The 25,698-nt window shown below is 41.6% G+C and overlaps 2 pseudogenes across 2 annotated transcripts in view; one reads left to right on the top strand and one right to left on the bottom strand.

The window, feature by feature from the left end:
* Positions 1 to 12,557: 12,557 nt before the first annotated feature.
* LOC308653402 (RNA-binding protein EWS-like) lies at positions 12,558 to 22,683 on the bottom strand (annotated as a pseudogene). The gene is made up of 2 exons: positions 22,623 to 22,683; positions 12,558 to 13,480 (listed from the first exon to the last, which is right to left on the bottom strand). The product of its transcript is annotated as an RNA-binding protein EWS-like (transcript).
* LOC308653401 (aldehyde dehydrogenase X, mitochondrial-like) overlaps positions 22,682 to 25,698 on the top strand; it is a 112,080-nt pseudogene continuing 109,063 nt past the window's right edge. Inside the window, exons 1-2 of the transcript in view lie at positions 22,682 to 24,032; positions 24,410 to 24,574. The product of the transcript in view is annotated as an aldehyde dehydrogenase X, mitochondrial-like (transcript). The remainder of the gene's footprint in view (positions 24,033 to 24,409; positions 24,575 to 25,698) is intronic.

Genomic DNA, 25,698 nt, shown 5'->3' with positions numbered 1-25,698 from the left:
ATAGGGATAAATTTGATAAAATAAGGGAGTTACTCGAGCACCAAAAACTGAAAAATGTTGTTAAAAAAATCTTTAAAAATGAAATAAGTGGAGGTACATTCTTTGTTCATTGGTCAGAAGGCCCAACATTGTTAAGATGCCAGTTCTCCATAAACTGAACAATATATTCAAAGCAATCCTTACATAAAAAATTATTTCATAAAATTTGACACGCTGATTCTAAATTCATATGGAAATGAAAAGTATCTGAATAACAACAACAGCAAAAAGCCTTTGAAAAAGAAGTAGAAAAGTTTACAAATCTACAGTGTATTATTCTGTTATCACACTGCATCATAGACCGAGCAACTTAAAAACAACAGAAATTTACTTCTCAACGTTAATGGAGGCTGGAAGTCGGAGATGGGTTGTGATCTTGGTCAGTTCTGTTTAGGGCCCTCTTCCGTGTTATAGATTGTTGATGTTCTGTTATAGCCTTAGAGAGCACAAAGAGTGCAAGGTAGCTCTTCGGCCTCTTCTTATGAGAGGACTGATCTATTTGTGAAGGCTCCATCTTCGTGTCTGTATCATTTTCCAAGGGCCCATCTTGTTACTATCACATTGGAGACTAGATTTCAATATATGAATTTCTGGAGGGAGACACAATCTATAGCATATAGTAATCATAACAACATGTTATTGATGTAAATATAGAAAAATAAATCAATGGAACATGAAGAAGACCAGAAGTAGATCTCCACTGTATATGAACAATTGATTTTTGGTAAAAATATGATCAGGTGTAGCTGAGGGGCTGTGCTTGCATGTCAGGGCATACCTTCATCATGCAGCCTGGGATTTGTCAAGTCTGCCTTTGCCTTCACTTTCTAGTACTGCAGAGCCACGAGGGCCTCCAGAGATGAGAGCCTGGGCCTCCTTGAGACTGGATTTTAGAGGAAGGAAAATGTGTCTTCCTGAAGCAGGAACCAAGCCAGCCCCAACCTCCCTCCTCAGGGAGTCAGGCACCAACTCAGGGAGAGGCCAGCACCCTTCTTTCTGACTCACCCCAAAAGCCCAGAAGCAGAACCAGATTAACTTGAAATCTATGAAACTTAAGCTTCAAGACCTCTCAGTTTACACGTCCTGTTAAAAGCCCTGGGAAGGTCTTCACATGATCACACATCACTGAAGATTTGCAAAAGTGAGATTGTTTGGTATTCTTTTTCCTAAAGATGATTCTCCAAATTTGTATTAGCTTTAGGCTCCACTAAAACCTGGCTCTGTCACTTCTAGAAACTTGATGAAGATTTACTTTCAAGGTGCCTCACCTGCCAGTAGAACATTCTTGAGTTGGTTGGTTGTTTGATTGGTTAAGGTTCTTCCTTCTTCAACTTGGGAAGAAGAAGCTTAAAATGTTAATGACATCACACACTGGCTGAAAATCACCTTCAGTCAAGAAATGTCAATGGAGGAGGGCTGAGGATGTAACTCAGAAGTAGAGCACTTGGCTAGCACACACAGAGGCCCTGGGGTCCATCACAAAACAAACAATTGTTAGTGAGTGTTACTAGATCCTAGGAATTAGAGGCTCAAAAGACCTGTGGTTAGGGGAGGAGGTGGGAATGAGTTACAGTGGCTGGTCCTAGTCACTTTCTTTGTCCTGGGCACAGGGGTTGTTGTCTGCACATCTGGTCCTTGCTTAGTTTATTAATCAGTGTTCCCCAAAGAAAATAGGATGGATAGATACAGACCTACAGACAGACAGACAGATGATAGATAGACACTTTAAGGAATTGGCTCATGACATTGCAAGGTACCGGCAAGACCAAAATCTGTAGGGAAGACCTGTTGGCCAAGACCCAGGGAAAAGTTAATGTTGCAGTCTTGAGTCTGAAGGCAGCCTGGAAACCGAACTTTTTCGTCAGGGAACATCAGTCTTCAGATCTTCAATTGGATTGGGGGGAGATGTGGGGTCGGGAAGAATGGAAGTACTTTGGATTAGACAAAGAGGAATGAAGGGAAGGAAGTGCAGAATGGGACATAACTTTCATATGTTCATGTATGATTACATGACCAGTGTAACTCCACATCATGTATAACCACAAGAATGGGATCCTAAATAGAGTAAGTTATACTCCAAGTATGTAAAATACACTCCATTGTCATGTATATTTAAAAGAATTTTTAATTTAAAAAAATTTTTTAAAGATCTTCAATTGGTTGCAGGAGGCTTATGAATATTATAGAGGGTAATCTTCTTACTCAAAGTCCGATAATTTAAATGTCAATCACATATTTAAAAAATACCTTCACAGCAACATCTAAACTGATATGTGACCAAAGAACTGGGAAGCACAGCCCTAGCAGAGTTGGCAAAAAATTAACCATCATACCCTGCATATCAGCACATGGCCACTTAGATGTGATTTATATCAACTGTGTTTATTATAATTTTTGGAGACTTTCCAAAACAATAAACTCTAACTACATATTCCTAGCTGGTCATCTCCCTTTCCACCACCACATTCTCTCTAGTGGGAGAGAGGTATGGGTGTGCAGATAAGTGGTAATTATTTTTAAAGATTAAGAAATCAACGTTTAGAGGGTTTTAAAAGGTTTTATTAATGTTTTACATTTTACACATCTTAGAAAATATTGAAAAGTATTTTGAAATCTACCTTGTGCTCCCATCCCCAACACTTACTATCTGGGAGAGCCAAAAGGGTGGGAAGTTATTTCAGTCACAGGGTGGATGTTAGGATTTACAACAAAGGTGAGGCCTTTCCTAATGGTGAGGAGCCCAGGATATGCTTGGTGAACAGTCAAGAGGTTTAGAGGTGAAGATCCTAAAGATGAAGAAATCAAGAACTGGGAGACTAGTGTGTGGGAAGGAGTTGTAAAGGGACAATGACATGTCAGGAAGATGGCAACCTTAGACCAAAGGAGAATCCCTGTTTTTAGGGGAGATCATAATGCATCAAGGACTTTCAGAAGACAGGAATCATGGATAGCATGACTTTCCAAAGAGGAATTGATCAGGGTTAAGCAGAGATGGTAACATTATTCAAAGAAAAAAATGGAGACCAGTTAATTAGCAAAATTTACTCAAGCAAGAAAAAAGGGTTCTAGAACCAGGAAGCATTCCAGACCAAAGATGATTCACAATGCAACCTGGAACCATATACAGGTTATATTTATAGCTAGAGAAAAAGAGTTGACATACCAAAATAACCTAATTGGTTGCAGTTGGCAATTACCTTCTATGGTCATGTTTTGGCAGTATTCAACCTCTTATTGGCTGTTAAATTTAAGTGCTATGATTGGTTAAGACTCAGTTGCTTGGTTACAAGGGTATATGCTTAGGTTAGGTTACAATTTTTTAACATAAGTCGCAGATCATTACAAAGGGAAGCCACTGTTAAGCCAAATTTATTTGTTCAAGTGCAAATTTGTTTTAGTTAATTAATATTCATCTCTCAGAGGTATCAAGAGAAATAAATGAAGCACTGTGTATACAACACTTGATAGAGAGCATGATGTACAGTAGATTCTCCATAAGTATTAATTCAGAGACTGAATATACAAATAATGACCAAACCCTAACATAAAAATAGAATTCTTACCATAATCTGCAAAACCAGCCCAGAAAACCAACCAACTCCTTATCAATCATAGCCAGCCCAGAAGCAAGCCTACTACCTAAAACTTACACAAGTCATAGACTTAAAGAAAGTCACCTAGCCATCTCTAGTAACAAGTTTAGGAAACCAAACAATAACCTCCACAATTGGTTCCAAACAGTGAGGACTTAATTAATAATAACTAACAGTTTTCTTTAATCTTTGCACCATTTCCAACTTAGGACCAACCAAAGAAAGTCAATTAGGCACCCTAACCAACCATATAGGAGGCTCTTTTCTAGTTAACCTCCTATAGCTTCCTCATGCCAATGGGTTGCAATCAGGGTGCCTGAAGCCTTCCCTTTTTCCTACTCCTCTGCCCACCTTCTAGTCTCTGCCAAAATGCATGCTGACTTGATAGTGGCTGACTCCCTTGTTGCAGCAAACTTCACATAAATAACTTTTGCTTATTCTCATTTGGCTGGTCTTATTTCTAATTTAATGAATTCTTAATTAATTCACCCAAGGACTTACTCAATATTTATTATCTATTACATGTCAGACTGCACAGAGTATTGCCCTAAGAATAATGAATTTGAGACAGAGCAGGGAGGGCTCTGATTTCCCCCACCAAGGTTTCCTCCTCGACACAAGATGACTTCAAAAATTTTTTTCCACCAGTGACCAGGTTTAGGAGCTGCTGATGCCTCACCAAATATTTCCCACAACCCTGAACATACAATATGCCTGAATTTGACTGAAATATTACCTTCCTAGGGCAGTGGTAGTAAGAACTTTTTACCAGCTGAATGCAGACTGACCCAATGCATGTGATCATGTTGCTGTATCAGGTGTAAATCCCAAAGGTGAGGACAAAAAAACTTCATAAAACATCTGCAGAAATCCTGGGATCATGTACCACATCTGACTGTGCATCTGGGCAAGCCTACTTTTTGTCTATATAAACTTGACTCCTTGCATTCTTAGGGAAGCCAGCCTGGGAACCCAATCCCATGTGCTATCGCCCTGCTGCTCAAACATAAGTCTCAATAAAGCCTCATTCAGTTGGTATTGCCTCATTGCGATCTCTGTCTTAAATTGAGCAAAAGAACCCAAGACTGAGCTGGTAATACTGAGAGCTGGTAATACCGAGCTGTTAATGAAGTGACCCAGATACCAGCATCCCTGCCTTCAACTCACTACAATTCAGAGGGAGGAGAAAGACCATTCCTCATTACAGTCTTCCAAGGGCTGTAATGAGGAGCATCAAAGCCAGACAAGGGAATCAGGAAAAGCTCCCTTAAAAAGGTATATCTCCACAGGGACCATAAGAATGAACATGGAGCAGGCACAGTGGCACATACCTGAAATACCAGCAGCTCTAGAGGCTCAGGTAGGAGGATCATGAGTTCAAAGCCAGCCTCAGCCTAAGCAAACTCAGTGAGACCCTGTTTCTAAATAAAATACAAAATAGGGCTGGGGATATGGCTCAGTGGTCAAATGCCCCCGATTTCAGTCTCTGATACAAAAAAAAAAAAAAAAGAAAGAAAGAAAGAAAGAAAGAAAAAAAATGAGCATGGCCAGGGGAAGAGGAATGGAGAAATATCTGGGCAACAGGAAAGGACCATGGGGAAACCCCCAGGCCAGAGAGAACATACAGTTTCAAAGAAGCAAAACAAAGTCAAATGATCAGACCTTGGTGTTTGATAGTAACCATGAAGATAGGCAGGCAGAGCAGGATTAGTGTCCTTCTAGGCAATTTAAGGAATTTGGCATTTGTCCTGAAGTACTGATCACATATCTATTTTAGAATATAGCTCCATGTGGAGTGAGGCCTGGGGGAGCACAAACCTGGAAGCAGGAGCTTATAGGTGATGGTGGCAAGATAGGAGGAAACAAGAAAAGTATGGGGATTAGAGAGCTGATTTCAATGGGTCCTGATGAGACCCTTCGCTGAAGGTCTATAGAGGAAGCAGCCAAAGCTTGGGCAACTGAGAGGAAAGGAGATCATGAAAACCAGACAGGAAGATAAAGAGAAGAGATGAATTCTGGGTGGAGATAACAATATTTGAGGTGTCCCCAAAATAACTAGTTGCGCAAGTCTGGAATTCAAGAGAAGGACATGGGTAGAGAGGGAGGTACAGGGGTCACAAGCAAGTGCACAGCTATTAAAACCATGAAGGTGGGTGAAGTCCTGCAGGTCCAGAGGGTACAAAATTGGCCCAGAACAAAACTCTGAATGGGAAAAGGAAGAGCAGCACTTAGAAGGCAGACCAAGAAAGAGCAGACAGGGAAAAGGAAGGAAAGTCAGGAGCATGCTCTAACACAGAAACCAAATACTGGATTGCTGTCAAAAAAGAGAGTAGCCAACAAAGCCTCCTTTCTTATTCTCCAGTATTCTTTTCTCCTTTCTTACTCTCCGTTTCCCCCTTCACTTCCCTGAGAAAGATATCCCTGGGACTTTGGGAAGGAAAGGCTCTCAAGACCAAGTGGAACTGGTCTGGCATTGCCCCATAGTGTTGCCCAAGCTGCTTCCTGGGCCCCTGCATTCCTGAAGTCTTAGAATAGACTGGAGGATGGAAAACAAAAATGAAAAGTGGAAGTACTTCCCCCTAAGACATACCCAGCTAAGGATTTTACCAGTATCTTGATAAGGTGGGATTAGACATTAATTCCTGGATCACATCAGCCATTATTTTTTATTTGATGACTGCACATTATATTGTTAGCAATTTAGTCCATCAGCCCTGGCAACTGAGTGCCTTATCATATACCAGATGGAAAATGGAAATCAAATCTCCTCTCTCCTCCTGAGCTGTTAAAGAATACAAAAGGAACCACAGGAAGAATAACAATCCATATTTCATGGTCCCCCACCCTTCAGAGCCTCACCCAGGCATCTGTCCAAATTCCCACAGGTGTCTCTCGCCCAGCCCTTCTTTTCTCTACCCTTCCTCTGCTACCTAATGCTGTGGGCAGCCTTCAGGCTTCCACAGGAGTTCAGAGATGGCTCCTCCCGTTCCTTGTGGCTGAAGGTGTTCTTGGTAAGCCGCGTTTTTTCCCTCCTCTTGCAATTCTTTCATAACACCTAACGCCCTTGCTGCACAGGGCACTCAACCCCGCCTTCCTGGAAACAGTCTCTTAACCTCACTTTTGAAACTTCTTCAAGGATGCAGAACCCAAGAACATCTCTGAGATGCAATGCGCTGTGTTGCAACAACCTCACAGTCTTGCAAATCAACCTGTCCTTAATTAATGTCCTGGGACAGGCTCTGGAGGTGTGGGGAGTTGGAGGGACACTTGATTTTTCATTTCACCCCCTACTCTTGATTGTTCTATCATGTAAAAAGAAAGGATACCGGTAATGCACTTGTTTTTTTTTTTTTTTTTTTTTTCAAATTTGTAATCAAAGCATGAAGTTGGAAAGAACTCAGTTCTGCCAGGCTGACCCTGGCTATGTCCCTACGCTCCTCCTCTGCCACCTTCCTGTTAAAAAGGGGCTTCTATGGAAGGAGACCCTCATTGTTACACAAAATTACATATAAGAGTTTGTGAGGGGAAAGGGGGAAAAAAACAAGGGAGAGAATTAAACAACAGCAGATGGGGTAGAGAGGGAAGATGAGAGGGAAGGGGAGGGGGGATAGTAGGGGATAGGAAAGGTAGCAGAATACAACAGTCATTAATATGGTATTATGTAAAAATGTGGATGTGTAACCGATGTGATTCTGCAACTTGTATTTAGGGTAAAAAATGGGAGTTCATAACCCACTTGAATCAAATGTATGGAAGATGATATGTCATGAGCTTTGTAATGTTTTGAACAACCAATAAAAAAGGGGGGGGGGCTTCTAGGGCTGGGGTTGTGGCTCAGTAGTAGAGCGCTTGCTTCACGCGTATGAGGCACTGGGTTCAATCCTCAGAACCACATAAAAATAAATAAATAAATAAAGTTGTTGTGTCCATCTACAAATAAAAATATAAAAGGGGGGTAGGTTTCTGGCTCCCCCTCCCGCGAGGCGGTGAGCTCCTACGCAAGCCCAGGAGGGGGTTTCAGGGATTTGGTGGCGCAGAGCCCTGGGAGAGGGAGCTCAAGTTGGTTGGAGCGCGCGGGGCGGGGGTAAAGGGAGGAACGCATACCATCTTCGCAGTTCTGATCGCACTACATCCCCTACATCTCCATTCCTTCTCAGGGCGCAAGGCGTACACAAGGTGTACTCGCCTGTTCTGCTGCACCCGCTGCCAACGCGGTGCTGAGTCCGAGAGAGGGGAAGTCTGCGTTCTGCGTTCTGCATCCTGCAGTGGGGCCCCAACAGGTAATTCCTTTTTCCACAGTAGCCTGGTCATTTGGGCTGGGAGGTTCCTGTATCCCATGTGGAGGAAGGAGGATAGATGAAGGAATGTCAATTGATAGATGGGTTTTTTTTTTAAGTCTATAATGCGTGCAATAAATTTATTTTCTTCTAAGCTCTTGGGAGGCATCAGAGAACAATAAAAAGTTCCCAGCTTGCCAGAACCTGAGGCAGGGAAATAGTTGGATAGAAAATAAACAGTGAACTTATTAAATCATATACTGATTTTTAGCTCTAGTGACCAAAACGATCTCCCACACACTATCAAAAGCAAAAGTTCTTCCATAAACTGCCCTCCTACCACGCACCACTGGAAGGTATGCAGGAGTGGCAAACAATGCCTACACAAGCTGCTGAACTTTTTTTAATTTATAAAACATTATTTATCCTAATCATTGGGGCTCCTGAAAATTCCCTAAGTGCCCTTTCCCTCTTCTTAGCAGCTAAGTTTTGAAGAGTAAGAAAGGGTGGCAATTTCATTCCACATAAAAACACTTTTGACTACTTATTTAATTTAACAGTCAGTTCTGGCAGGATGGTTGAGAAACCAGATGTGCTGACAGAAGGAAAGCACACATCTGAGAAGCAAATGATGGGGATACATGAGTGTCCTAAATGGAAATAACAGAATTTAATGTCCAAATAACAGTGCCCAATATGACAAAAGGGATCAAGGCCAGAGGACAAGATCAATTTGCAGGAGGCCCTTGCCAGTCATTTTTCTTAAGCTGCAAAGTAGAATAGTTCGCTATGTATTTAGTTTGGAGCAGTTTTGTGAGTGGGAATGGCACTAACTAATCATTTAGGTGATATCTCCATACACAACCTACATTTGCCTGTGAACTTTACATGTGAACACAGCAACACACCACAATGTACTCATAGGTGAAGTCATTATCAGAAAGTTTTTATCAGTGATCCTACTAAACTCAATACTCCCTTTTTTATAAAAAGGCTCTGGAGGCCCATTTATTATCTTGAAGTGGAATTCATAGATAATATAATCTACCTACATGCATAAATGAAAAAACATCACTCTTCTCTGACTCACAGCCAAAGACCCTCAGGAAAACACGTGTAACTGACAAGTTCACTATTCATTGATAGGAAAGAGAATGCACACCTTGGGGAAATGCAGAGCATCTCTGTAGAGGGTCTAATCACAGGACTTAGGTTTTGTATTAAGGAACTCTGAAAAGGTTCATGGAAGCAATGCTTCATGGATTGGACTGTGGAAGTAGTTCTATGCTTGGGTATTGGAATGCATTTTATCTAGAAGAATGGAAGTTTAGAGAGGCTGAAGTGACAATTGTAAAAATGTAGCAGTCATTCCTATGATCCAGGACAGGAGAATATGGCCATCTCTTTGGTGGAGAATGCACATGTTTTGTCTATGTTCAGACATCCTTGTAGAGTATTCTTGTGCTTCCCTAGAGCCACCCCTGGGCACAGAGTAGCCTTATCTGATATTGGTGCTCTGTGAACTGATTTACGTGCAATAGGAAAACATCACAGCCTTGCTATCAGGCCAGCTCTCAGGTCAGAGACTGTTGCCTTTCATATCCTAATTGTAATAAAAGAAATAAAATGATTCATAATAAAATAATGTTTCCTCTTGTAAATCACCTAGCACAACTTTACTAGAATAGTTAAATGGTTATGTGAATCAGTTTGGATTTGTGTGTGTGTGTGTGTGTGTGTGTGTGTGATGTGCTGGGATTGAACCCATGGATACTTTACCACTGAACCACATCCCCAGCCTGTTTCATTTTTAAATTTAAAGGCAGGGTCTTTTGCCAAGTTGCTGAGGCTGCCCTCAGACTTGTGATCCTCCTGCCTCAGTCTTCCAAAGAGATGAGATACAGTTTGGATTTCAAAGTGATAATATTGGAAGTGTCTTCTTAGAAAAATACAGAAGAATGAAAGATAGCAGCTATGGATAAGATCAAAATTAAAAGTAGTGTTATATAATAACATACTGGGCTCACTATTATATTATAAGAAGAAATAGAAACAGGAATAACATGCTAAGCAAATTACAGACTATCAAAGAGCAAAATTAAGAGAGTAATATTCTCAGAATAGCGTTGATAAGAGTAGTGTCTAAAAAAATTCTCTCTGTGTGACACAGAACAAAGTGATGATGAAATACCCCAGAAATCATATTTCCTGTCTCAAAATATTAATGTTCATTCAAGGTATGCATTCTGGTACTTAGACCTTGATGATAACATTCAGTAAACCTCCAAGATAACATATTCTAATACAATAAGATTCACTTTGGTCCCTTGACTCACATCAGTTCTCAAATCTGAACCTCAAACTGAGGTGTGATAACATTTATCCTAAAGGAAAGTGTTCAGATTACAGATAATGTTTGGGACATGTCTGGCTCATGGTGCTTTAAAGACTGGACATTGCCGGGCATGATGTGCATATCTGTAATCCTAGCAGCTTGGGAGGCTGAAGCAGGAGGATGGAGAGTTCAAAGCCAGACTCAGCAAAAGCAAGGCACTAAGCAACTCAGTGAGACCTGTTTCTAAAAGAAATACAAAATATGGCTGAGAATATGGCTAAGTGGTCGAGTGTCCCTGAATTCAATCCCCAGTACCCAAACAAACAAAACAAAATGTCTGACCAATGTCTGGTGTTTTTCTTTGTGTGTGTGTGTGTGTGTGTGTGTGTGTGTGTGTGTGTGTTGTGCATGGATGGAGAGAGAGGGTGGGTGCCTATGTGGGTCTCCCAGTTTGCTAGGAAGGTGCTTGATTAAATATACAGTGTGTTTTCAGGAAAATCCCAGGCAGTGCTATTGTAAGTATCAGTGCAAGACAGGTACTGGGAGCAAAATGGAGGACAAAGAGAACAGGCTTGGCAGTAACTCAACTGGGACTGGCTCATTTGGATATATCAATAGTTATGTACAATATATTTCAATATTTTTACCTTTGTGCCTTTTAATTTTAATAGTACAGACTTCCTAGAAGTTTTTTAAATTAATAACACAAAAATGCAACTGAACAGTTGACATGCTTGTCTTTTAAAAAAATTATTTATTTTAACTAGGTATATATGACAGCAGAATGCATTTTGATTCATTGTACACAATTGCAGCACAACTTTTCCTTTCTCTGATTGTATACAATGTAGCGTCACACCATAGGTGCAGTCATATCTGTACCTAGGGTAATAATGGTCATCACATTCCACTATCTTTCCTTCCCCCGCTCCCTCTCCTTCCCTCCCTCCCCTTTGCCCAATCAATGTTCCTCTATTTTTCTCATGCCCTCCCCCATTATGGATCAGCATCCACTTATCAGAGAGAACAATCGGTTTTTGGATTTTGGGGATTGGCTTACTTTGCTTAGCATGATATTCTCCAACTCCATCCATTTACCTGCAAATGCCATAATTTTACTCTCTTTTAATGCTGAGTAATATTCCATTGTGTGTGTGAGTGTGTGTGTATCATAGTTTATTTTCCCATTCATCAATTGAAAGGCATCTAGGTTGCTTCCACAGTTTAGCTATTGTGAATTGAGCTGTTATAAACATTGATGTAGCTGCATTACTATAGTATGCTGATTTTTTTATAACTTTTTAAAATTTATTTTTATGTGGTGCTGAGGATCGAACTCAGGGCCTTGCACATGTGAGGCGAGTGCTCTACCACTGAGCCATAACTCCAGCCCCTAGTATGCTGATTTTAAGTCTTTTGGATATAGACTGAGGAGTGAGATAACTGGGTCAAATGGTGGTTCCATTCCAAGTTTTCTAAGGAATCTCCATACTGCTTTCCATATTGGTTGCACCAATTTGCAGTCCCTCCAGCAATGTATGAGTGTACCTTTTCCCCCACATCCTCACCAACACTTATTGTTGTTTGAATCCATCCCATTTGTCAATTCTTGGTTTTATTTCTTGCAATTGTTTTTATGCTTGCCTTTTGAACGTTATTTATTTCACGGTTAATAATGATAAACAAACTTTATCATTTGTTTCATCAGGTAGGGGAGACTAGAGGCTAGCTTGGAAGAAGAAACTGTAAAATAGGAGAATGAAAGAGGGCTTTGGGGAGTTAGGCCCTTAAAGGTGAATCACCTGGGACTGTACCAGAGTTAACAGTGAAAATGCTAAATCATAACAAAGTATCCAAAATAAATAAAATAATGCGCAATTTTCACAAAATGCTTTTCTTTGCATTGTGCTAAACATCTGGTGCTAATTTTTTAATGATCTACAAACTCATGTTGCCAACAAATTTTAGTTGAGACTCAATCTGTGACACAGACAACATAATAACATTAGAAAATGGAATTATTGTTTCTATGAAATAAGTTTCTAGGGTTTTGAAGTCTGTCAACGCCTTTGTGTACATTGTCAGTAATTTTGAAAATAAATTTCCACTGTGGCTTTTTTCATTTCTTAACCTTATCCATAAAGGCAGGAAAGCTTCCTTCTCCCACCAGGGGCTCTCATCCATTAGTAATGAAGAGTCGCTCCAGGGATCTTACTACACAGCTAACATTCAACAGCTTTCACCATCTCATCAATTTTTCCTAGAACAGTACAATCAGAATTCTTTTTTTTTTTTTTTTTTTTTTTTTTTTTACCATTTAACTTGTTTTAATGTTTCTTCACAAATGGTGAAAAATACTAAAGTACAGACAAGGAATAATCATAATGTTGTGGCCAACATTATAAATATGGAATTATAAATTTAAAACATTTTCTGGTTTAAAAAATAAATCTGGTAGTCAATGCAGCTCTGCGGGGTCTGTGTCTAGTAGGGCCGATCTCTGCGTTCCTGACGGTGCTCGCCTTTATCCATTTTTCCAGGTCCTCCACGTCCACCTCTTCTTCCTCCCATCTGCTCCATTAAAGGTCCAGGGGGACCCCCTGGACCACCTCGTCTTCCTCCGCCAAAGCCACCTCGGTCATGCCACGGCCACCACGGAAGCCACCCCTGTCTCCATCACGGCCACCTCTGAACATTCCTCCAGGACCGCCGCGGTCCATGAGGCCACCTCTTCCTCCCCGCATGCCACCAGGGCCACCTTTTCCACGGTCACCACCCGGGGGTGGGAAGGGTGGTGGGAGAAAGCCCTCAGGCTTCAGGGCCTTACACTGCTTGCATTCTGTTCTCCAGGTGAAGTTCTGGTTTCCACAACCCGGATTGGGACATTGCCAGTCCCCAGCTCGGTGCTGGACGTTTCCTCCTCCAGAGGGATTCCCTCCAGAACCCCATGGCCCTCTTGGGGGAAAACCTCCTCTGTCTCCTCCACGGCCTCCCATGCGACCCATGGGTCCCCCAGGACCTCCTGGGCCACCTGGACCTCCACGGAGTGGTGGTGGCATCCCTCTGCCCTCACGAGGTGGCATGCCACCCCGCATGCTGTTCCATGGGAGGCTTCTTTCGAGCAAGAGTGACTTTTAGTTTGCTTCCTTGAAAATCTTTTCCATCAAACCACTCCACAGCAGCCTTGGCAGTTGGCGGGTCTTCATAGGACACTGTGGCATCACCTTTGGGCTTTCCTGTTACAATCAGAATTCAATGGAAGAAAAATGTTTCTGGTCATCCTAATAGAAATTTTTAAAAATCCTAGTTTTTTTTTTCCTGATCATCCTAATAACCTATCATTCCCTGCAATTTGAGGAGTTTTTTTTTTTTCTACAGTATTAGGCTGCTTAAGATAGTCTGCAATCATTTATATCATTCTGAAAGAAATTAACAACTATACCTTCTACTCAGAATAGTTTTTGTTTTTAACAATCACTCACAATTCTAGTTTCCAAACTTCTCTTTAAATCTCAGAAGTCTATGGTATGCTGTCAACTTTACAAACACATTTCTTTGTAAAACTTTCCCTTTATCTTGATAGGGTCACTGTTTATTAAATAAGTCCACAGTGGACATGTGGACAGTTTTTTGTTGTTGTTGTTGTTGTTGTTGATTTTTAAAAAAGGACAGCAGAATGCATTACAATTCTTATTACACATATATACCACAATTTTTCATATCTCTGTTTGTATATAAAGTATGTCAACACCCAATTCGTGTCTTCATACATGTGCTTTGGATAATGATGTCTATCACATTCCACCATCTTTACTAATCCCCTGCTCCCTCCTTTTCCCTCCCTCCCCTCTTACCTATCTAAAATTCATCTATTCCTCCCATGTTCCCCCTCCCTATCCCAATATGAGTCAGCCTCCTTGCATCAGAGAAAACATTCAGCATTTGTTTTTTTGAGATTGGCTAACTTCACTTAGCATTATCTTCTCTAACACCATCCATTTACCTGCAAATTCCATGATTTTATTCTCTTATTGCTGAGTAAAATTCCATTATGTATATGTGCCACATTTTTTTTTATCCATTCATCCACTGAAGGGCATTTAGGTTGGCTCCACAGTTTAGATATTGTGAATTGTGCTGCTAAAAACATTGATGTGGTTGTGTCCCTGTAATATGCTGTTTTTAAGTCCTTTGGGTCTAGACTGAGGAGGATAGCTGGGTCAAATGATGGTTCCATTCCCAGGTTTCCAAGGAATCTCCATACTGCTTTCCATTTGCAGTCCCACCAGCAATGTATGAGTATACCTTTTCCCCCACATCCTCGCCAACACTTATTGTTGTTTGTCTTCATAATAGCTGCCATTCTGACTGGAGTGAAATGATATCTTAGAGTGGTTTTGATTTGCATTTCTCTAATTGCTAGACATGATGAACATTTTTTCATATATTTGTTGATTGATTGTATATCCTCTTCTGAGAAGTGTCTGTTCAGGTCTTTGGCCCATTTATTGATTGGGTTATTATTATTATTATTATTTTTTGGTGCTTAGCTTTTTGAGTTCTTTATATACCCTAGAGATTAGTGCTCTATCTGATGTGTGAGGGGTAAAAATTTGTTCCCAGGATGTAGGCTCTCTGTTCACCTCACAGATTGTTTCTTTTGCTGAGAAGAAATTTATAGTTTGATCCCATCCCATTTATTGATTCTTGGTTTTAATTCTTGCTCTATTGGAGTCTATTAAAGAAGTTGGGGCCTAATCCCACATGATGAAGATTAGGGCCAACTTTTTCTTCTATTAGAGGCAGAGTCTCTTGTTTAATTCCTAGGTCCTTGATCCATTTTGAGTTAAGTTTTGTGCATGGTGAGAGATAGGGGTTTAATTTCATTTTGTTGCATATGGATTTCCAGTTTTCCCAGCACCATTTGTTGAAGACGCTATCTTTTCTCCAGTGCATGTTTTTAGCACCTTTGTCTAATGTAAGATAATTGTAATTTTGTGGGTTAGTCTCTGTGTCCTTTATTCTGTACCATTGGTCTATCAGTCTTTTTTTGGTGCCAATACCATGCTATTTTTGTTACTATTGCTCTGTAGTATAGTTTAAGGTCTGGTATAGCAATGCTACCTGCTCTTCTCTTCCTGCTAAGGATTGCTTTAGCTATTCTTATTTTTCCCAGATGAATTTCATGATTGCTTTTTCTGTTTCTATGAGGAATGCCATTGGGATTTTGATTGGAATTGCATTAAATCTTGGACAGTTGTTTATATGTGAGCAGATATAAAACCAGTTTTTTTTAATGTTTTCAGTTTGTTTATTTGTTTATTTATTTTGGTACCAGGAATTGAACTCAGGGGCACTAAACCACTGAGTCACATTCCCAATCCTTTCTGTATTTCATTTTGAGACAGAGTCTCACACTGAGTTGCTGAGGCTGGCTTTGAACTGGCAATCCTCTTGCCTCAGCTTCCAGAGCCATTGAGATTACAGGTAAAACCAAGTTTTTAACAGTCAACTGAATGTTGTTCACCCTTCTCCTCTATATTTGACATTTTGTCATAGAGTTATCCTGAAGGGGACAGTTTCAATCCACACAGATTGAACCAACAGGATTGCCATCGGTGGTTTTTCAAAATGGTGATCTCTCAGTCAAGTTCCAACTAAAACAAACGATCTTTCCTTTATATAGGTAGTTGTTTCTTCCTAAGAAATTTGGTACATACCAAACCTTGCAAATAAAACTAGTAAGAAAACAAACAAAAACCTCTGTATATTTTTGTACAGTGGAATTAGTCCGAGGCTCAAATACTTATAAGTGGATTTTTCACCTACTAAATACTGGGTTCATTTAGATTTTAAAATCTGATTATCATAAATAGGTTTGTCACTATATTTACAAGTCCTGAAGGACACAGGAGGAATCTCTGTTATGCCAGTCTGGCCCCACTAAATGCCAGCAGTAGCCCGTATTCATTATGAACAAACTGAAAGAGGCATACAAATTTCCAAAATATCCCTGGAAACATTGTCACCCTGTAGAGAACCATTAATTTTTATGACGATGCAGTCACACATCTGTGGTTTACAATATGAGCTATATCTTATTTACATAAAAATATAAAGTAATGCAAACATGAGCAGAGCTGTTTTAAGACCTTTATGAGACTTGGGCTTGCTCCTTTCCTTCTCCTCCCTCCTCTGCTCCTTCCCCTCTTCCTCCTCTTTCTCCTCCTCCTTCTTCTTTTCTCTTTTCCCCCTTCTCCCTCCTCTTTTTCCTTTTTTTTTTTTGCTTTACTAAGGATTGAACAACCCAAGGGGGCACTCTGCCATTGAGCTTGCCCCCACTCCTTTTTATTTTTTATTTTGAAACAGGGTCTCACTAAGTTTCCCAGGCTAGCCTCAAACTTGTAATCCTCTTGCCTCAGCCTTCTGATTTGCTGACATTACAGGCATGTGCCAACACACCCAACTTCCAGAGGCCCTACCATAGTTAATATCAAGCATATTAGAATGCACCCCCATCATATAGTAAATATAATAATAACCAGACTTGTTATGTGACAGATAGTAAGGTTTTTACAATAACCCTCTGAAATAGGCACTATTACTACTCCCATTTTACAGATGAGGAAGCAGGAATGGAAAGATTTAGTGAGTTGCACAAAACCACTCAACTAGTAAGTGGCAGAGACCAAATACAAAGCTACTCTGATGCTAACATGCTATGACCTATATAATTCTTATAGAGTTTCAATTTGAAAATAATGAAGATACTATCTATGAGTTAGTTGAATTGCAGATGACCTAACCTTTACAAATCTCAGTTGTAGAGTTTTCATTTTGCATTGTGAGCCAATCATCTAATTCAAAGTCTCAAACATTATCAGAAGGCCCTTGGAAGGCACTCAAGCCCCGTACCAGGCCTGCACTATTACCTAGGAAGATGTTGCCTGGGATTCTCCCCACCATGATCATATGCTTTCAATCCAGCACCTTCATGCAACCCAGGAGACCCAGACAGACACTCACCCTACCTCTCTAGCTATTTGTGCAAATCGAACTGAAAAGAATGTCCAGCTTGTAAAGTAACACAATCCGTGCAACATTATCTATAATTTTAACACCTACCTTATTATCTCAATTTAAAGGTAAGGAAATTGATGTCTGGTGATGAAATGATTGCCCAGTGTTTCATGCCTACGAAATGACAGAGTTGAAAATTGAATCCTGGTCTCTATGGCTCCAAAGTCTCTGTCCCCTCGTAGGCTCAGGTCTGCCTTCTTGGGTCTTTCCTTTTGCCCAACACTCCCTTCCCAGCAATGGAACCTCAGCAGATTTCCACTGTCTTGTCAACCAGTTCCCATCCAGATACTGGTCCTTCCCCTACAACCTCCACCATCCCATTCCAGGTCCAGAGAAAGCCCTCAGGCTCTTGCTGGAGGAAGCAGGAAAATTTTCTCAGTGCCAGGCCCTTATCAGCTCTTCTTTGCCTAGGCACCAAAATCACCATCATTTCTCCTAACCATGCTCCCTTCTAAGAGATGCTTTCTCCCATAACCCTGGGACCATGGCTAGATGAAGCTGCTTCTCATCCTCATTGCCTACACCCCAATGGATCCAAGGCATGGGGATGGATGTTACCATTGGTTTCCTCTCTTGAGACTGAAAGAGACTCAGTGAAGCCTGTCACCTGGGCATCTCAGAGAATGGGGTTGAAACAGCCACATTTTGTTGGCTGTGTGGTAAAGTAGAAAACACTAAGAAAAGGAAGGGAGTGGAGATCTGGGCAGGAGGAGGAGGAGGAGCGGAAGGGGAAGGAGAGGGTAGAAAGAGAAGGAGGAAGAGGAGAGAGAGAGAAAGAGAGAGAGAGAGAGAGAGAGAGAGAGAGAGAGAGAGAGAGAGAATGAGAATATTGTACAATAAACAAGAAACTTGGTGCCTGCCTTTCCAGTCCTCAAATGCTTCCTAACCTTAGGTTCCATGCAGTCTGCCAATAGTCCTTCAGTAATTCATGGCAAACTTCCCTGCATCACCTGCGGAGCCCACTGCAGCTGTAGGTGCTGAGGCCCTGGGCAGGGGCCAAAGGACCAGCTCATTAGTTCCAGCTGTCCCCCTCTCTATTCCACCCACCTGGTGGGTCTTGACACTAAAGTAAGCTCCCTCTGCCAATTCCAAACTCATCAGTGGCACAGAATGTCTCAAGGCCTGCCCAGCCCCACCTACCCCATGGTTCAGAGATGTCACTATTCACCTGGGGTTCCTGGGCCCATACGAGGAAGTATCACACAGCCAGGAAAGTGATGGTACCTAATGGCCTGGAAATAAATTTACAAATCTACATGGCGGACAGTAGCTATGTAGACGTGCTTATAACCAGACACATGTTCACTGGACACAGTCTAGGAAGCAAGATGGGGGATTTTTGTTTGGGTTTGATTTTTGTTTTTGTTTAAACACTGTTATAATCTAACACACCCAATAATGTGGGTGGCTCTCACAAACACCATGATGAACAAACGCAGTCAGACACCAAAGAGTTAATATATCCGAACTACCTACATGTGGAAATAAAAAATGAGTAAAATAATCTATGATGTTGGGAGTCAGAATAGCAGGAACCCCTGGGCTGATGGGGAGGGGAGTGGACAGGGCTTCGGGGGTGCTAGAAATGTGCTCTTGGTCTGGGGGTTGATCACATGGGTTGCTTCACATGCAAAAAACTGTCAGGCTGTACCCTTTATATCGGTGGAACTTATTGCATGTTACATTAGACCTCCATTAAAAAAAAAAGCTAGCGTTCTTCCCTTCCCCAAGAATATTCCCTGGATGAGAATACTTTTCAACTTTCTGACCTCCAGTCTTTCTGAATCCCTGGATACCTTTGCTTCCTTCCTGGGCCTGGAGATTTTCCCTTCTGGAAGCTTGGTTTGGAGCTGAGAGGTACTGGTATAGTTTAGATCTGGGGTGTCCCCCAAAGTCTCTTGTGTTCAAGGCTTAGTTGCCAGCCCGTGGCTTTATTGGGAGGTGGTAGAAACATCAGGAAGTTGGGTGTAGTGGAAGGAAGTTACATAATTGGGAGCATGCCCTTAAAGGGAACATGGGGACCCTGGCGCCTCCCTCTCTCTCTTTGCTTCCTGGCACCATGTACTCTGCCACATGCTCCCCACAGTGAAATATTGCCTCAACACCAGCCCAGAGGCAACAGGGACAAGTGACCATGGACTGAAACCTCTGAAACCATGATTCAAAATAAAACTTTCCTCCTTTTAAGTTATTTATCTCTGGTATTTTGTTATAGCAGTAGAAAGCTAACAAACACAGCTTCCAAATAGGATTAAAGTACTCTTAATTAAGAGACTCCAAGTACTGTGTTCCATATGCTAGAGACCATATTGCCTCTCGGTTCTGTGGTAATGAAGCTGGACCCAAAAACATCCCTTCCTCTACCAGCTGGTCCAGTGCTGTTTTCTCAGCAGAGGAGTACAGGATTTACTGATCTTATCTACAAGATTTATTGATCTTATCACATTTTTTCACACCTCAAAACAAACTGCCTAAGAAAACAAGGCTATTAAAGTTTCATTGATATGCATCGTAGGAACCACACCCTAGGACAAATGCACTAGCTAAGGGATGATTTCCTCAGTATTTGGACCACATGGGAAGCAAGAGCCATCATGCCCAATGACTCACACACTTTGAATTTTCTGAACCTGCAACCTTTTTCTCTCTTCTATTAGAAAACATGGCACCTGCAGGTGGGAGGAAGAGAATACTTCTACCAGATAACACTACGAGACTTGAAGCTACAGCTCCTATCTGAACCCTTGGGAATCCTGCACCACTGGGCCAACCAGCAAAGATTTCTGGCAGAGGATGCGATTTCACTCTGATTGACATGAAGAGATTAGATTAGTTACCTCTGTGTCATGGTATTGGAAAGACTAAGACTGAAACTCAAAGCTTCCATGCCTTATAATAACAGTGAACAGGCAATTAGAGCAACCACTGCCCAAGAAGGGCAGCTAAAGCTCTGAGTCTGAGGGGAAAAAGGACTACATCTCTCCACCAGGCAACAAACCCAAAGCAATCAAAGTGCTGGCTGATAGAAAGAGGGACATCTATAATGGTGTTAAAAGATGATAAACACTGCTTTCAGCTTTGGGGCAAATTGCACTGGTAGGGATCATAGATTATTATATTAATAGTCTTGTACTAAGTTCGTACAGAGATTATAGCTCCTCACCATTTGGCTGGGAACTCTGTGGTGGGTTGGACTTGACAGAGGGAAAGAATAACTCTGAATCATACAAGAAGTAGGCTGTTTTGGACTCCTCTCATGACCACTTCTCTTGGCCACACCTCTTTTTCTCAAGTCATTGCTTTTGACAACCATTTTTGCACAGATATCAACCAGTTGTTGCCTGTACAATCTAATCGTGCTTTGCCTTGGGCCCAGTAACACATACTTCTAGTTCTATCCCTGATACTCTTTTGCATTTATATATGTGCAAGCCAAAATATAGGAAGGTTACAAAAGTATTGATTATAGTGATACATGCATACTCACGTTTATCGGAGCACAATTCACAATATCTAAGTTATGGAATCAGCCTAGGTGTCTGTCAACAGATGAATGGACAGAGAAAATATGGTGTATATATACATATACAGTCTAGTTTTATTCAACCTTAAAAAATGAAATTTTATGTCATTTGCATGAAAATGGATGAAACTGGAAAGTATCATAATTGGAAATAAGCCAGATTCAGAAAGATAAGCTTCACAAGTTTCTCTCATATGTAGGAGCTAGAAGAAGGAGAAAATGGAAGGATGTCATGAATGTAAGAGGGAGACTCTTAAAGTAGAGGAAAGGGATCCGAGGATGGATGGTAGAAGGAGAGATATTGGGAGATTAATTTGATCAAGCTATGCTATAAGCATGTATGATTATACCACAATAAAGCCCATCACTCTATAAAATTGGTGTTCACCAATAAAATTACAGGGAGATTTAAAGCTCATGGAGCTATTCTTCAAGTCTAAGGCTTAGACCAATGGAGTTAGAAGCCAATGTATAGCCTTCCTTTTTCATTCCCCAAGAAGACATCTTTAAGATACATTTGATGAGGTTTATTGCAAAGTCCTCTAGTCTGAACACCAGTCACTCATAGCAACAGCCAACTCACTTTTCTTCCTGCTTTGCTCTATTTTTCTTTACTTTTGATCCCAAGGATAATATTCTTAAGTAAACTGCCTACAGAAAGCTTTTATTTCAGATTTTGCTTTTGGAGAAATTCAGGCTATTATGCACGGCCAGATGATGCCTAGAATATCAAAGATAGCCATCCACTCTTCTTTTGGAGTCTCAGAGCAACTCACTTGGAACATAGAGAGGCACTGGCATTAGTGGAATATTTTTGTATTTTGGAGTATTAGCCTGTAAATCCAACAATTGCTCTGGTTTCTTTCTAGAGCATGGGTCTTTGCTAAAGCCATACACAGATTTTCCTGCAAGGAAAGGGAAGGTATTAGGACAGCAGGAAATAGGGGAGCAATGCGAGGGGGGATAAGACTTTCAGGATGATAGAGAGATTTTGATCCACAAACTTAGAAAAAGATTCTGGTTCTAGGATGTTATCTGCTTCTGGGGAAAAACTTCCTGGTCAGTTTTACTTTAAGATTTCCAACAGGTATATAGTTTCAGGAACTTGGAAGAATGCTTCTGAGTTGAGATGTATATCAAAGAGTCAAAATCCTGAAATTTTGCTACAAAGAAAAACTTGGTATTCTCCCTTCCAATGGAGTTCAAAGGTAGACTTTCTCTGGCATTGTTTTTTTAAAAAATCACCCAAATCCCAATATCTGGGTTCTTGGTCATGACAGGTCATCAATTGGTGGGTCACAAACGGCTTTCATAACCTAGTGAAAACCCACTTTGGCATAATTCATTAAAGCCTTATACTCTTGAGTCATTCAAGAGTTTATAAGAATTGGAAGACACATACAGGTTCTATTATTAAGTGATAAACTTTCCAATAACCATTTTATAAGGGGTTAATCTATGTTTTGCAGTGAGAGTAGATCTGATTGTCATCAACTGGTGATACCTTGACCAAGAGGATCCAATCTATTTGATTAGCTTTGCTTCATACCATTGTGTTTATAATACTTAACTCTTTTATGATGTGGCCAATGAAATGAGTACCTCTATCACTGGAGATTTTCCAGAAATACACTATAAGGAAAACATTTTCTAACAACTTTTTAGCTACTATTATAGCATCAGCATTCCTGCATGGGAAAGTTTCTGAATAACCAGAAAATATGCATTAAAGGTGGTAATTGAGGCTGGGTCTGCTGTGTGGAGGGGCTGAGTACCAGACCTGGGAGAGATCTCATCTGAACCTGGATTCCAGGCTTGTTGCAGAGTGGTCAGCATGCTGCACTTCCTGGTACCCCAGTGTGCTTTGCCTCCAGGGCAGGATTGCCTCATACTCCTTAGCAGCAGCCCTCTCAAGCCCAATCTTGAGCCCAGACATCCACTGCAGCCACAACAAGTGGCAAGACACAGTCAGCAAGAAGACCTTCCATGGTTAACCCCACCACAGACGCGGTCATTGCTCATGTGGCTGCTGTGGACAGGGCGGTGAAAGCAGCCCATGAGGCTTTTCGTCTGGGGTCCCTGGGGTGCCGGATGGATGCCTGTGAGCCAGGCTGGCTGACCTAGTGGAGAGGGGTTGTGTCCACTTGGCCTGACTGGAGACCTTGGACAATGGGAAACATTTCCAAGAGTCTTATGCCTTGGACCCAAATGAGGTCATCAAGGTGACTGCTGCTTTGCTGGCTGGGCTGACAAGTGGCATGGCAAGATCATCCCCATGGATGGTGAGCATCTCTGCTTCATGCAGCATAAGCCTGTGGGTGTCTGTGGCCAGACTGTACCATGGAACTTTGCCTTGGTCATGCAGGGCTGGAAGCTCACCTTGGCACTTGCCACAGGCAACAATGTGGTTATGAAGGTTGCAGAGCAGACCCCCCTTTCTGCCCTGTACTTGGCCTCCCCCATGGGCTATGACCCAACAGCAGGAGCGGCCATTGCCCAGCCTATGGATATTGACAAAGACACCTTCACTGGCTCCATGAAGGTGGGTCACCTGATCCAGAAGGCTGCTGGCAATTCCAACCTCAAGACAGTCATCCTAGAGCTGGGTGGGAAAAACCCCAGCATTTGTTGGCTGATGCTGCCATGGCTCATGCTGTGGACCAATGTCACGAAGCTCTCTTCTTCAACACAGGCCAGTGCTGCTGCGCTGGTTCCTGGGCCTTTGTCAAAGAATCAATCTATGATGAGTTTCTCGAGAGAATAGTGGAGAAGGCCAAGTAGAGGAAAGTTGGGAACCCCTTTGAGCTGGACACCCTGTAGGGGCCCCCGGTGGACAAGGAACAGTTTGAACAAATCCTGGGCTACAACCTGCTTGGCCAGAAGAAGAGGGAAAAACTTCTTTGCAGCAGGGAGACTTTTGGGGAGCGTGGTTTCTTCATCAAGCCCACTGTCTTTGGTGGCATGCAGGATGTCATGAGGATTGCCAAGGAGGAGATCTTCAGATGCGTGCAGCCCCTGTTCAAGTTCAAGAAGATCAAAGAGGTGACCAAGAGGGTCAATACTACTAGGTACAGCCTGGCTGCTGCCATGTTCACCAGAGTCCTGGACAAGGCCATGCTTTTTACCCAGGCACTCCAGGCCAGGACAGTGTGGGAGAACACCTACAACATCGGCACTCACCTACTGTCAGGAGCCATCTGTGAAATGTGCATGGAGCAGATCTGTATGGAAGCCATTGAGTGGGGAAGTCTGGTATCTAGGAACTCACAGCAGCACTCCTGTTTGTGAGATGACCCAAATACATGTGAACTCCCATCCAGCTCTGCCAAAGGTCCTGCACAATGCCAGAGATAGGGTAACCTGCTGCAGCTACACAGACACACACCTTCTCACAGATGGATGTGGTTTGCCAAGATATCAATCAACCTGTTGACTGCAAGATATCAGGAAGCAAGACTCCACCCACTGAAACCTTATCCTGCCTTTGATGTACTACCTTAAATAAAAAACCAGAGCCATTTTTTAGCTGTTCTGTTCAAGCTCCTATGCGGACTGGAAGAAGCCGTTTGGAGGCTCTGAAGAATCTGGCAACAGGAAGAAGCTGGGGGAGGATGGGCTTAAAGCCTACAAGGAGGCGAAGACTATCACCATCAAGGTTCCTCAAAAAACTCATGAAAATGGCCACCATGCAGACCCAGCCCAGCAATTCCACAGCTGTCTAGACCAAGTGCATGCCAATTCTGGGAAGGGGCGGGGCATGGATTCTATTTATTTGTTCCAAAAAATAAAACAACTAAATCAGAGTTGTACATTTAAAGCAGGGGAGGGGCTGGGTCTACAGTCCTTTCCTGTGCTCCTCAGCCCCTGTGTGCTCTTGATGGCTCAGTTACTTCCATGAAAACTTAGTCTCTGGAAGGCTATTGAAACTACTCATTGGGCAGACAGTCACTTTGGGTCCTTTCTGCTGATCTAGGGACTTTCCAGTAGATAAATCAGTGGCTTTGAGAATGGTCTCATCTCAGAGTATTAGAAGACATTAGAAGTTTTGAACTAGGAGAACACAAAATCTTAGCCCTATTTTTCACTGGGTTTTTTCTTTTCTAAGTTCCAGCTGTTGGCTGGTTTGCTTATCCTTCATTTTACTACTGATTTTCCTTCATTTGAGGAAAAAGGTAGGTGAGGAATGCATTTATAGATATAGCTCAGTAGTAGAACACTTGCCTATCATATGCGAGGCCCTGAGTTCAATCCCTGATATCACACACACACACATACACACACACACACACAAAAGAATGAATTTCTGACACATGCTATAATATAAGTGAACCTTGAAGGCATCATGCTAAATAAAGCCAGACATGTTGTATGATTCTATTTATATGAAATGTCCAGACTAGGCAAATCCATAGAGATAGAAAGTAGATTAGTGATTGGCAAGGGTTGAGGGAGGAGGGTTGGGGACTAACTGCTTGTGGATATGGGAATCTCTTTCTGGGAGGTGTTGAAAATGTTCTGGAATTAGGAAGTGGTAATAATTGCAGAACTTTGAACATGTACTAAAAACAACTGAATTATACACTTTAATTATGGTAGTATTAATTCCATTTCAAAATTAAAATAAACCCATACATTCTATTTGGGAAAAAAAATGGTGATAATTGAATGAATCCATCTGTAAATGTTCAAGTGATCCAGCAGGTGCCAGAAATGTCTGGCCTGAGTTTTTTATTGTCTTATTAGAATTATGGATTCAATGAACCAAACATTGTTTATGAACAATTTTTTAAATCAGTCAGCTCATCGATTTTTCTTTTCACATTTTGGATCATTTTATCTCTTCAATGACTT

The sequence above is a fragment of the Spermophilus citellus genome (assembly GCF_964194105.1).
Source record: "Spermophilus citellus genome assembly, chromosome: 7".
Taxonomy (NCBI): domain Eukaryota; kingdom Metazoa; phylum Chordata; class Mammalia; order Rodentia; family Sciuridae; genus Spermophilus; species Spermophilus citellus.
This window is presented reverse-complemented; position numbering and strand designations above follow the sequence as displayed.